Below are 14,587 nucleotides of genomic sequence, written 5' to 3'. Positions count from 1 at the left end.
ATTAATTTTATACTTTTAATCCAATACTATGTAACTTATTTTGTTGCTCAAGTTGTTCTTGCTTTAGGCTACTGGGAGTCCTTCAAGTTGGCTCATATTTCTTTGACATGCCCCTATACTTTTTATTGAGTAGTCAGCCCTCTGTATCCATGGGTTCTGCATTTGTGGATTCAACTGGATGGAAACTATATCTTTTTAAATGTTACACTGTTGCAGACATGTATTATGTAGTTAGGCCTATGATGGTTGGGTCTGTACTAAGCATGTACAGACTTACGTTTCCTGGCATTCCCTAAATAATACATTATAACAACTATTTATATAATATTTACATTGTATTAAGTATTATAAGTAATCTAGAGATGATGTAAAGTATATAGGAGGGTATAGATAGGTTATATGCAAATATTATGCCATTTTATATCAGGGACTTGAGCGTCCTTGGATTTTGGTATCTGTGGGGGTCTTGGAGTCAATCCTTTGCGGATACCAAGGGACAACTGTACTGCTTTACTTTTTGGTACTAGAAGATACTCCAGTCTCATCTGGTGTTCTCCCTGCCCTGGCCCTAGAATCAGCCATTTCTCCAAGGAGCCTCAGTTTCTTTTATTTTTAGGGAATGCTCATTTCCACACTTCACAAATTTCCTTTTCCTTTTGTTATTCCATTGCAGTTGAAGGACATCCTTTGTATAATTCCAAGTCTTTAAATTTATTGAGACTTGTTTTATGGCCTAATATATGGTCTATCCTGGAGAATGTTCCAATAATGTAGAAGAATGTTTTGTTTACTGTAATTGTGGGATGTACTATAAATACCTGTTTGGTCTGGTTGATTTATTGTGTAATTAAAGTCCTCTGTTTCCCTGCTGATCTTCTTTCTAGTTGTTGAAAGTAGGCATCGAAGCCTCCAACTACAGTATTATTGATGAAATGTCTATTTCTCCAATTCTGATAGTTTTTGCTTAATGTGTTTTGGGGTTATATTGTTAGGTGCATGTATATTTATAATTGTCATATCTCCCTGATGGATTGATCCTTTTATCATATTTTATTAAATATGATAAAATCCTTTTATCATTTTTTATTAAAAAATATGTTTCTTTGTATCTAGTCACAATTTTTGTCTTAAAGTCTACTTTGTCTGCTATTAGTATAGTCACTCCAGCTCTTTTGGTTACTCTATGCATAGCTTATCTTTTTCCTGTTCTTTTACTTTGTCTTTTGTGTCTTTGAATTTAAAGTTTGTCTGTTGTAGAAAGCATATAGTTAGATCATGATTTTAAAAATCCATTGTGCTGATGTTTGCCCTTCGATTAGTTTAGTCTATTTATATTTAATGTAATTACTAATAAGATAGGGTTTAAGTCTGCCATTTGCTATTTTTTTCTATACGTCTTATGTCTTTATTGTTCCTTTAGCCTCTATTACTGCTGTATTTCTAATAAGCACATATTTCTAAGTATACATAAAAAGAACAGAAGGGTATATATATAAGTAGTGAGAGCTACAGGTTTTAAGAGTTATTTTGCTTACTTATAAGATTGTAATAATCATAACATTTTCAAAAAACAGTATTCCTCATCACTAGTAGAAATAGTATGTGTGGATGAGAAAAGGGGTTCTATGGAAATTAACCTCACAGGGTGATCTGATCATAAATTCTTAACTGGGTAGGTCATGGCGAGTAATCATACCCCTAGCATATAAGTTTTTAGTAAAAGGTTTATTTTTGCCTTAAGCAAGACTTGTTTATTGTTTCTGTGCATCTAGGTTAACATATCTTTGAAATAACCACCCTCAAGAGAGCATATAATCTTGTTAACTATTCTGCAATCCAATCCCCGCCTTGCCTTTTCCCACTTCCATTTGATCTTCCTTCTGTTCCCTCCTTAATTTCTAGTGTATGAAAGAAACTGCAAAACTGTTATTCGCTGGAGCATTTGAGATCTTGCTCCCTGGCATATGTTGTCAGTTTGGTTCAAATAAACTCTTATAAAAATACTCTACAGATTTGGACATTTCTTATGTCGACATATGTATGTAGAGAGATAGCTAGTATTTTTCTCTAATGACTTTGTAGACCCAGTTTTCCCCATTTAGTTTCAAGATAGAGCAATATTCCACCAGTGCTTTACAAAAAGATTGATAAGTCTTTAACTGTGAGACTGTCCAAAAATTCAAAATTCAAAACATGCAGTAAAGTTGGATAGTCAAATACAACTTCTTTATAGATCAGTAAAAAGAGCCTAAACAATTTTTGGCATATGCTAAGGCTTTTACTGCAAACAAAGTAGTGAATCGTGTTTTTCTTACTTAGAAAGGTTCACGAAATCAGTTTATAATTTATTTTCTGAAGTCTGCTCTAATCCTTTGAACCTCTAAGGGGGCAACAATGTGGGTCTTGTTTTCAAGTAGTCAAAGTATTTTTTAAAAATTTGGTTAATAGAGGTAAGTCATGGTGATGAGAACTATAAACTTAAACAGAAAAAAGTGAATTTTCTAGAACAGTGGGTGTTTGAACATAAGTGTAGTTGAGGAATTCGGAACTAGTCTATAAACATTTTATTAATGGCAGTGTTCCAGAGCTTCTATTAAGTCTAGGAAACATGCATAAGAGTAAACGCAAAGTAGCTGAACGCCATATACATTATATATACACATACATATATATTAGTACCTAGATGAAACTAATTTAAAAATAAACTTCCTTCCAAATTTTGATTTAAAACTTACTTTATTTAGAAGTTGTAATTTTTTATACCTATTTTCTTTCTACCAGCTAGTAGACAGTGTTCATGTACACTTTGGATGCCAGCACTCTATTAAGTATTTACCATTTCAAAGAACTAAACTGGCATTTATTAATGAGTTGCCTAGTTTTGAGGCAGTAGTCATAAGGCAAAGCTACGTGACTTCTATGTTAAAAGCTAGAGAAGAACAGAAATCTACTTTCTGTTGTCTGTAGCCACAGGAGACTGTAAACAAACTAAGACTATTACAGAAGGACAAGTACCAGTGTTCCCAGGCACATCCATAGGCTGGTTTAATAACTAAGCTATTTAAACAAGGGAGGTTTATGATTTCCCTACATTTACATGGTAAAGGGGACCAAGATTAGAATTGAGGGAAATGTCTGCAGTGTTCTCAAAAACAAACCTGATGGACTTCTGGAGGTAGTAGGAATTGTCAAATAGGATTTTAGGTTTTTTTTCTATACTATCTTACTGTTTATAAGATTATATTCATATACTAAATTGGTGATTAAAAACCAACTTAAAGAGTTAAAGATATAAATATTTGAGAAATTGTATTAATTTAGATTTATGAGCTTGTACCCTCTGGAGGTAATTGATTCCTATTAAATAGAATATTTCAGATGCTAAGCAGGGTTGGGCCTGGTTAGTACTTAGGTGGGAGACCACCTAAGAAGACCAGGTGCTGTAGGAATGAAAAATAAAAAAATAAAGAATTGTAAGTTGACAAGGTTCTTGCAATCTGTGAGGTCAACTAAGGATTGCTTTGCCTAAAAAAAAATAAAAATAAAAAAAAATAGAGTATTTGTTTGGCATTATTGAGGGGCATATAAAGTCACTTTAGGGGTTCAAATGGAATGTGAGTGAAACTAGAAAAGGATCATTAAAATTATTTGGATCATTTGAAAAACACCTACCTGATAGCTTCAGCAGGCATTAGGTTGAGCAGGATGCCAGAATTTGTGCAAGATCTCTTACTGAAAGTTGCTTACTTTAATTATATCAAATTTTCTCTTAGCAGTTCAGGGGGTAGTTTAAGGCTAGCTACCTTCTCCTTATAGAAATGAAATTAAAATTAATTTTAAGGAGAGAGAAAAAGAGAGACATCTTCAGAAAGAAATTCTAGATCAGATCCTTGGGGTAGAGGGTTATGGCTCATTCATGAGCCTCTCTCTTTTCCCTACATGCCTAGCATTGGAGCCTGACACACAATAACCAGTGAACTGAACTTTGGATTTCTGAACCCACAAAGATGAAGACCAAATCATGAACACTGGCTCCAGCAGGTCTTAATAGCCTCATCTCCACTCTCTCCTATCCTCTTCCCTGCTCTATCCACATCCAATTGCTTGCCCTGCGATCAATCTAAATACTCTGCCTAAGATGCCTATTCCCAACTTCTGGAACTGGTAAACACTTATTTGTGTGTATTTTCAGACCCATTCAAAAGTCACTTTATCTCTGGAGCTCCCTGTCTCCTGGGTAGAGTCATTGCTCTCTCATTGTGTTCCTAAGCATTTTATCTATATCTTTTTCTTTCATATTATAATTTTTACATTGCTCTCCCTACTGGCTGAGAATTCCTTGAGAGAGAGCTAGTGACTTATTCATCATTTTACCACCAAAGTCTATCACATGCCTGACGTTTAAAAAATACATGATAATTTTTTAAAATAAAATTGTTAATGTGAGTCCTACACCTTGAGCATAACCTATCACCATACAGTACTAATAGGGATATTAAATAAATAAATAAACAAATAAATAAATAAATAAATCTTCCTTTCTTTACCCTTTGACAGAGAATAAAAATTAAAGTTATACATTAAAAAAAATACCTTTATACATTTATGGTGTTAGAAACTTCATGTTCTTTGTAAAGCGATTCTCCAAGTGTTAATGGAGAGTGGGGTTCCCCTCTCGGCGTGTTGTCCAGGTTCTTGATGTCTCACAGAGAATTGAGCAAAGCACCGAAATACAGCAGAAAAGAATAGCCTTATTAAAAGAGAAAGTAAAGCAACAGTACATTTCCAGACAAGGAAGTGGGCCCAAGCAAGAGAAGAGTGGCTCAAAAGACTCAAGGGCACAGTAGCAGTCTTTGGGGTTTTTATCTCTATTTGCTGTGGGTAGTTACTTTCCTTAGAGGAGTGGCCTTTCTTGATTGACAACTAAGATCGAAAGGACTCAGTGACTCATCATTTGCTGTCTGCACATTGTTCCCAGAATTATAATGATATTAATGAACTTCCAGGCATATACATCATATTATAATGATGGTATAATGAGACTCAGGTGAGGTGAAGGTTGTTGGGGTCTTCATTTTGCAGGTGCAAGAGACTGCTTGAAACTAATACTCAATTTTATGCTTACTTGTTTCCTCCTACGAGTTACTTTTAGTCCAAAAATGCCTTCTGGCTTGCTTAATTGTGGGCAGACTAGGGCAGACCCTTTCTAGAATGGGGTCTTTGCAAGCGGATGCGAAATTCCTTATCTAACTTTACAGCCTAACCTTTTTCTAAGAGCCATGAATCCCCTTTTTTATTAGTATGGAAGTTGACGGATCAGAGGTCTCTTCTATATCTGCTTCTTGCTGAGGAGGGTTGTAGTCCCTGCCTATTGGGGTTTCATGGAGCTCTTTCCCTCTCTGCTTTAGGATGGGGTCCCTAGACAAGGAAAAAGATACAAACTTGTTGCTTAAATTATATATCTAGTTATGTTTCTCTCATTAATTTGTCCATCAAGCAGGTAAAGGAAAAGAGGCTTGGTTAATACATTTTGTAAAAGGAAAAAAAGAGAAAAAACTTAGGTTTAAGTTCCTCTTCCTTCTCTGACTCTAAGGACCCTATTTTGGTCTAAAGCCATTCCTCCCTTATAATGGGCCAAAGAGAATGCTGAGTTTCAATGATCCTTATCAAAAGCCAGAGGACCTAAGTCACCAGTTTCAAGGTAATTATCTAAGTCTGAGGGAGAGTCTTTCTCCAAAGAAAGGAGGAAAGAAAAGACATAACTAAGTTTACTAAAAGGATTAAGAATTTTGCAAATGATGGTCAGTATTACAAGTACAGCATCAGCATCCTGTGGAACAATTTCTTAGGTCCAACCTCAGATTTACGAAATCAGAAATTCTGTGTTTTAACAAGCGCCCACAAATGCTAAAATCTGAGACCCAGTGTTAAGAATGAATATAAATGCTTAAGAAACTTACACTTGGAGAGTGATGTCAGAAGCATGATGGAGTGAGATGTGTCCCCAGATTTCTCCCCGTGAAGCAACAATAAGCTGAACATCTAAAACTCAACAAAAAACACCCAACCTGCACACAAGTATGTCTGAACAAGCGATCTGCGAATGAGAGCTACGACAGGTCAGAACTGTGGGAGTTGGGCTGTGGACTGGGAGAAACAAAGAAGCTGCCTTTTGCAGCCAGAGCTCTCTGCAGGAGGAGGAGGGAGGAGGGAGGGGAGAGAGGGAAGGGGGGGAGGGGAGAAGGTCGCGGAGGATTCTCTGAACAGCCCTGCCTGGGAGAGCTGTGAGTTCCACGCAGCGGTAGTGCCCAGGGATCAGGGCAGAAGCAGAGAAGTGGGGATGGAAGAGAACTAACAGCTGATTATTACCAGCCACGGTTGCAAAAAGCAAGGCTGAAGTGCATCTCCCATCCCCCTACCCAGAGGGTACCTCTCGTCATATCTTCCAAGACCAAACACCTTGGAGACCCAGAGGAATCTGAGAAAATGCTACCAAAACTGTTGCTAACACTGATGGGGACCGAGGCTGAGGGTAGTGATCGTGATTGAATATTTATAAGAAAAAAAAGGCATTATTAAGACTTTATATAAAGCAGGGATCCAAGAGGCTTAGACACCACCTGCTGGAAACCAAAAGAAAAATGCCTTCTTAGCAACAGGCTAAAGAGAGACCTTTACATAATAAATCTTTCGGAGGCGGGGGGCGGGAAGCAGAATACACTTCTATTAATGCCCAAGCAGAGAAACAGTCCATTAAACACCATGAACAACCAAGGTGACAAGGCAGTTCAGAAAGAGAAAAATTTCCAGAAAACAAGCTTAAAGACATAGAAATATGTGACTTAAATAACAGAGAATTCAGGATGGTACTACTGAAAAAAATTCAATGAGATACAAAATAATTCATATCAATAATTCCAGGAATTGAAAAAACAACTTATATCAGCAGAATGAGTTTTTTAGCAAGGAGATTGAAACCCTAGAAAAGAACGGAATAGAACTTCTGGAGATGAAGAACACACTGAAAGAGATGAAGAATGAAATAGCAAGCTTAGGAAATAGAGTCAACCAAATGGAGGAAAGGATCAGTGATATCAAAGACAGAAATCTAGAAATAAATCAGAAGGAAGAAGAGGGAAACCAAAAAATGAAAAATAATGAAAGAGAAATACAAGAACCAGTTGATACCATCATGAAAGGAAACATAAGAATAATGAGCATTCGCAAAGGGGAGGAAAAGGAGCAGGGATTAGAAAGCATTTTCAGACAAATAGTTGACGAGAATTTCCCAAATCTAAAGAATGAACTGGAGCTTGGAATTCAAGAAGTCAACAGAACACCCAATTATCTCAACCCAAAAAGGCTTTCTCCAAGACACATTATATTAAAATTATCAAAAATTAATGACAAAGAAAGAATTCTCAGGGCAGCCAGGGAAAAGAAGACAGTAAGTTATAAAAGAAAACCCATTAGATTATCTTCGGACTTAGCACAAACCTTACAAGCAAGAAAGGAGTAGAATCAAATATTCAAACCAATAAATGAAAGTAACTACCAGCTAAGAATAATGTATCCAACTAAGCTCTCCTTTAGATATGAAGGGGAAATAAAGACCTTTTCAGACATACAAAAATTGAGCGAATTCTCCACTACGAGGCCTGCATTAAAGGAAATACTGAAAGAGGATAGCTCACTTAAAACAAAATCACACAAAAAAATACATAACTATGAGTAAGGTGACAAGTAGGCAGATAGAAGCAGAGAAGTGCAACCCTTATTAAGAACAGGGCATTATAAGCTTAAACAATAAGAAGAGATTTGCTATAGCAAGATAGTAATGAATGTTTAGCATACATAGGTACAAACTGAGACAACGATGACTGAAAAGTGGAGGATTTGAAGATTCAAATTCACAAAGGGGAATGGAGATAAAGCACACAGAAGAAAATGGATATATGTGAAGTGTGTGTGTGTGTGTGTGTGTGTGTATGTGTGTGTGTGTGTATATATATATATATATATATATATATATATATATATATATATATAATATATATATATAACTATCTTAAACATATTCGCAATGGTAATGGTAACCACATACCAAAGATTCAGAACTGAAGTATATAACATAAAACAAGAAGGACCAGAGGGAAAATCCACAAAACCCAACCAAAATTTAAAAAACCCAGAAACACAAGGACAAGGAAGCAATTGAAACATCAAACTACCAGAAAGCAAAAAGATAAAATGACTATAGGAAAACCTCATATTTCAATAGTCACCCTAAATGTAAATGGACTGAACTCACCAATAAAAAGGCACAGTTGCAGATTGGATTAAAAAATAAAACCCAACCATATGCTGCCTCCAATAGACACATTTTAGTTCCAAAGACATACTGACTCAAAGTGAAAGGGTGGAAAATGATATTTCAAGCAAATGGCATTCAGAGAAAAGCGGGAGTAGTGGTACTAATATCAGACGAACTAGACTTCAAAATGAAAAAAGTAAAGAAAGATATCGAGAGACATTTGATAATGATAAAGGGAATCATGCACCAAGAAGACATAACACTTATTAATATCTATGCTCCCAATCAGGGAGCCCCAAAATATGTAAAGCAATTACTAACAGAACTAAAGGGAGAAACAGACCAAAACACTATTGTAGTAGAGGACCTAAATACCCCACTGTCAGATGTGGACAGATCATCCTAACAGAAAATCAATAAGGAAATAACATCCTTAAATGACACATTAGACCAACAGGACATAACTGACATTTACAGAGCCTTCCATCTCAAAACAGCTGCTTATACATTCTTCTCTAGTGCACATGGAACATTCTCAAGGATTAACCACATACTGGGACACAGAGATAGCCTCAACAAATATAAGAGGGTTGAAATCATACCAATCATATTCTCTGATCATAATGCTTTGAAGATGGAGATCAACTGCAAAAAGAAAGCAGGAAGAACCACAAATACATGGAGATTAAACAATATGCTACTGAAGAATAACTGGGTCTGGGAAGAAATAAGAAGAGATCAAGAGATACACAGAAATGAATGATAATGATAGTACAACATATCAAAACTTTTGGGACGCGGCAAAAGCAGTCATAAGAGGAAAGTTCATATCATTACAGGCCTATCTCCAAAAACAAGAATGAGCCCAAATAAACAGCCTAATGCTTCATCTTAAAAAATAGAAAAGGAAGAACAAATGATGCCTAAAGTCAGCAGAAGGAAAGAAATAATCAAAATTAGAGCAGAATTAAATGAAATTGAAAACAAAAAGGCAATAGAAAAAATAAATGCAACAAAGAGCTGGTTCCTTGAGAAGTTTAATAAAATTGATAAACCTCTGGCTAGACAGACTCACTAAAGAAAAAGGCCACAAACAAAATCAGGGATGAAAGAGGAGAAATTACGACAGACACCACAGAAATACAAAAGATCATACAAGAATATTATGAAAAATTACATGACACCAAATTTAATAACCTAGAAGAAATGGACAAGTACTTAGAAAGCTACAACCTTCTTAGACTGAATCAAGAACTGGAATATCTAAATAGACCGAGCAGCAATATGGAAATTGAAACAATCATCAAAAACCTACCAAAAAGTAAAAGTCCAGGACCAGATGGCTTTACCAGTGAATTCTACCAAACATTCAAAGAAGATTTAATACCTATTCTCCTCGAACTCTTCCAAACAATTGAAGAGGAGGCAATACTTCCCAACTCATTTTATGAGGCCAATATTATCCTGATACCAAAACCTGCTAAGATAACACACAAAAAAGAAAACTAATATCTATGCTCCCAATCAGGGAGCCAGACCAATATATCTCATGAACACAGATATAAAAATCCTAAATAAGACACTAGTGAACCAAATACAGCAACATAGTAAAAAAATTAAACATCATGATCAAGTGGGCTTCATCTCAGGGGCACAGGGATGGTTCAACATATACATTGATTAATGTGATACATCACATAAATTAAAAAATAAGAATCATATGATCACATCAATAGATGCAGAAAAAGCCTTTGACAAGATACAGCATCCATTTTATGATCAAAACACTTAACAGAATTGGTATGGAAGAAAAGTACCTTAATATAATAAAGGTCATATATGATAAACCCTCAGCCAACATTATACTTAATGGTGAAAAACTAAAAAGCTTCCTTCTAAGATCAGGAACAAGGCAAGGCTGTTCACTATTGCCACTGTTATTCATATAACATTGGAGGTCCTAGCAAGTGCATTCAGGCAAGAGAAAGTTATAAAAAGCATCCAAATAGGAAATGAAGAAGTCAAACTGTTACTATTTACGGATGACATGATTCTCTACATAGAAAACCCTAAAGACTCCACATGAACACTACTAGAAACAATAAGCAAATATAGTAAAATTTCTGGATACAAAATCAATCTTCAAAAATCCATAGCATTCCTATACTCTAATAAATGAAGGGTCAGAAAAAGAAATGGAAAAAGTAATTCCTTTTGCAGTTGCAACAAAAAAGAATAAAATACCTGGGAATAAATCTAACGAAACGTGTGAAGGACCTATATAATGAAAAGTATAAGATGCTATTAAAAGAAATCGAAGAAGATACAAAGAAATGGAAAGAGATTCCATGTTCTTGGATTGGAAGATCAACATAGTTAAAATGACCATATTACCTAAAGTATTATGCAGATTTAATGCAATTCCCATCAAAATCTCTTTGGCATTCTTTAAAGAAATAGAACAAAAACTCATCAGATTTGTATGGAAGCACAAAGACTCTGAATCACCAAAGCCATCCTGAGATAAAAGAACAAGGCTGGAGGCATCACTCTGCCTGACTTCAAATTATACTACAAAGTGACAATAATCAAAACCCACTGTATTGGCAGAAAAACATACACAAAGACTAATGGAACAGAATCGAGAGTCCAGAAGTAAACCTATGTTTATATGGGCAAATAATTAAAAGAAAAAAAAAAAAGAGCCAAAAACATACAGTTGGGAAAGGAAAGCCTCTTTAATAAATGGTGCTGGGAAAATTGGAAAGCCACCTGCAGCATTTTTCATGGTGGCCAGGATGTGGAAGCAACAGAAGTGTCCTATGATAGATGATTGGATAAAAAAAGCTGTGGTACATATATACAATAGAATATTATTCAACCATAAGAAGAGATGAAATACTGTCATTTGCAACAACACAGATGGACCTTAAGATAATCATGCTAAGTGAAATAAGCCAGACAGAAAAAGGTGAAAACCACATGATATCACTTATATGTGGGATAGAAACCTAAAAGCAACAAACAAACAGGACAAACAAGCAGAGACTCATGGACAGGGACAATAGATTAGTGGTTACCAGAGGGTATTGGGGGAGAAGAGAGAGGAGGGTAGATAGGGTAAAAGGGGTCAAATATGTGGTGACAGAAAGAAATCTATGGGTGGTAAACACACGATGCGATATATATATGCCTTACTGTTGAATTGCACACCTGAAACTTACTGAATTTTGTTAACAATGTCACCATAATAAAAACAAACAAACAAACAAATAAATAAATAAATATCTTCATTAAAAAAAAGAAACTTACACTTGGTCTACAGCTCTTTTTATTTAATCAGAAATAAATCTTGGTTACTTTTCATACATAAGATAACACAGTTTTCTAGTGTTTCTTGTACCAAAGTCCTTGTTATTCTTGAGTGTCTGCAAATTCTAAGAGAATATTTAAATTCTAAGTTTTCAACGATGGTCTAAAAAATTATTTAAAACCTAAGGCAAAATTTGTTACGCAGTGATATTTACAATTTCTAAGATTTTAGTTCCTTAAATGAGAGTTTTTCAAATTAGGTCCTTGGATATATTCTAAGGCATAGTGGTTAAGAACATGGACTCTGGAGTTAGAGTATTTGGGTTCAAATGTAGGCATTGCCTAAATGTGTGACCTTGGGCAAGTCATTTAAATTTTATGAGCTTCCATTCATCTATAAAATGGAGATGGAAATTATAGTAGTATCTATCTCATGGGGGTGCTCTGAGGATTAAATGCTTTTAGAACGATGGTTACACATAATAAGTGCTCAATAAGTATTAACTATCATTGTTTTTGGAAATTTGTACAACAGTTAGGATTGTGATTGTGCCCCCCCCCCATTATATGTTAAAGCCATAACCCCAATGTGATGGGATTTGGGGGGCGGGCGTTTGGGAGGTAATTTTATTTAGATGAGGTCATGAGGTTGGGGTCCTCATGATGGAATTAGCACTCTTATTATAAAAACAGGCACGAGAGAGCTTGCTCTCCTTCTTTCTCTGTCATGTGAAGACACAGCAAAAAGATGGCTGTCTATAAGCCAAGAAGAGAGTTCTCACCAGGAACCAGATTTTTTGGCACCGTGATTTTAGACTTCCCAGTCTTCCAATCCAGAAAAAATAAGTTTCTGTTGTTTAAATCACTCAGTCTACAGTATTTTGTTATGGCATCCTGAACTGACTAATCCAGATTAATTCTTTTTAGAGGCTTTGGAGGAGAGTTTGTTTCCTTGCCTCTTTCCAATTTCTAAAGGCCACCTGCATTCCTTGGCTTGTGGTTCCTTCCCCAGCTCCCCAAGCCAGCAACACAGCATCAGGTTCAAATCTCGCTCTGGACTTTTCTGCCTTCCTCTTCTACTTTTAAAAACCCCTATGACATTGGGTCCACCTGGATAATCCATAATAATCTTATTTTAAGGGCAGCTGATTAGCAACCTTAATCTCATCTGCAACCTTAATTCCCCCTTGTCACGTAACAACATATTCACAGGTGCTTGGAATTAGGATGTGAACATCTTTCGGGAGATATTATTTTGACCTTAAAGACATTTGACCTTAAAGATATTGTGTTAACCTTAAAGACATTTGCACCTTAAAGACATTTGTTGTTTACTGAAGAAATCTGGAAATATGGGCTTCTAATGTTTATTTACCAGGTTAACTATATTGTCAAGAACTCATACTCTTTATTTCTTAGTTAGCTTTTCATATTCATATTTGTCGCTTCATGGTCAAACATGATTGCTACATTTCCAGGCTTCAGCAACATGATCAAGAAAGGAAAAAGAGGAGGAGCAGTGGCAGTCCCTTCTCCTCTCAGGTCTTCCCCTTTTATCAGAAAGCAAAAGATTTTCCCCAGAATTCCTCCAGCAATCTTACCCTAATTAGGTCATATGGCCATCTCTAGCTGTAAGTGAATCTGGAAGAGTGAGCATCTGGCAAAGGAGAATGAGATTGTTCTGCTTGGCTTAGACAATTTGCGATTTATTGGTGGGGCTGGGCATATTGCTTCCCCAGACAAAATCAAAGTTCTTTTAGGAAAAGAGAACTGAAGTGTGTATATGGGGGGTGGTGGTGGGGGTAGGGTGGGTTGGGAGAGGGAGGTGGCTATTATCTGCAGGCAAATGACATTGACTATTACAGTCTTTGAGAATTTTTTTCTGTTTAAAGAAATGTTTTCATTTGAGAAGCTATGCAGTATTTCTAGAAGTACTTAGTTGTAAAATTAGATTCTTCTGTACTGAATTAGATTAAGAAAACTTCAGAAGACTACTTAAATAAACGTATTCTTTTAAAAACTTGCACGTGTAATTTATGATTACTATAGAAAAGTTAGACAGTCTTTTCAGTACATATTTTCTCATCCAATTGATCATGTAGCTGATGTGTGAGACCAATGAGGTTGAAGTTCAATGAGGCTAAAAACTTGCTCCTTTTGGCATACCTATGATATCTATAATAGTGTCAATTCAAAACTGTGCTTCATTATTAGAACTTTAATTTGTTCCTGTTGTCTATTCACATTTTCTAAAATATTAAAGACAACCTATACTAAAATTTCCAAATAATTACATAAACAAACTGCAATGTACTGTCAATAATGGCTATGCTACTGAAACAGCAATGTTAGCTGGCAGATGATATAATGTTGAGAAATCATAAGTATTTGTCAATCAGTGTGTGAAAGTCCAGTTTAGACATACGCATGGCAGACTATTTACTTAATTAATTCAATAAATATTTATTATGTGCCTGGCACTATTCTAGGAACTGAGATTACAGCAGTAAAGAGAAACAAGAGGAGGTTCTGACTTTATGCTCTTCATAAATCTAGTTGGAGTAATCTCAAAAAAAGCACAAATGAAAAGTGAAGATACTTTTTATCTATCATATTAGCAATAGTGGGACACACCGATATGCTGTCTATGCTCTTTCTGAAGATAAATGTAACTGCGTGTAAATTAAGATGTCTATACACTTTAACCCAAGGAGTTCACGTTTAGGGATCTGCTATAATTAAAGAACCAGAAATGCAGACCAAGATTTACATTCGATAGGTCTGACATTTCCTATACAAATGGGAAATCAGAAATAACTTAGTCAGCAAAGGAGAACGGTTAAATAACTTCAAACATATCCATTAAGACTATTGTAAATCTATTAGAATGATGTTTCTGAAGCATTTAGTGCCCTTGGAAAATACTCAGGCTACACTGTTAAGAAGGTAGAAATTCCAATG

General features: G+C 35.5%; 1 protein-coding gene across 4 annotated transcripts in view; it reads left to right on the top strand.

Moving 5' to 3' along the window:
* Nucleotides 1-14,587, top strand: part of PBLD (phenazine biosynthesis like protein domain containing) — a 41,532-nt gene that overhangs the window by 5,459 nt on the left and 21,486 nt on the right. The window lies entirely within an intron of this gene.

Source organism: Pteropus medius, unplaced genomic scaffold, assembly GCF_902729225.1.
Source record: "Pteropus medius unplaced genomic scaffold, Ma_sr-lr_union100, whole genome shotgun sequence".
Taxonomy (NCBI): Eukaryota; Metazoa; Chordata; class Mammalia; order Chiroptera; family Pteropodidae; genus Pteropus; species Pteropus medius.
This window is presented reverse-complemented; position numbering and strand designations above follow the sequence as displayed.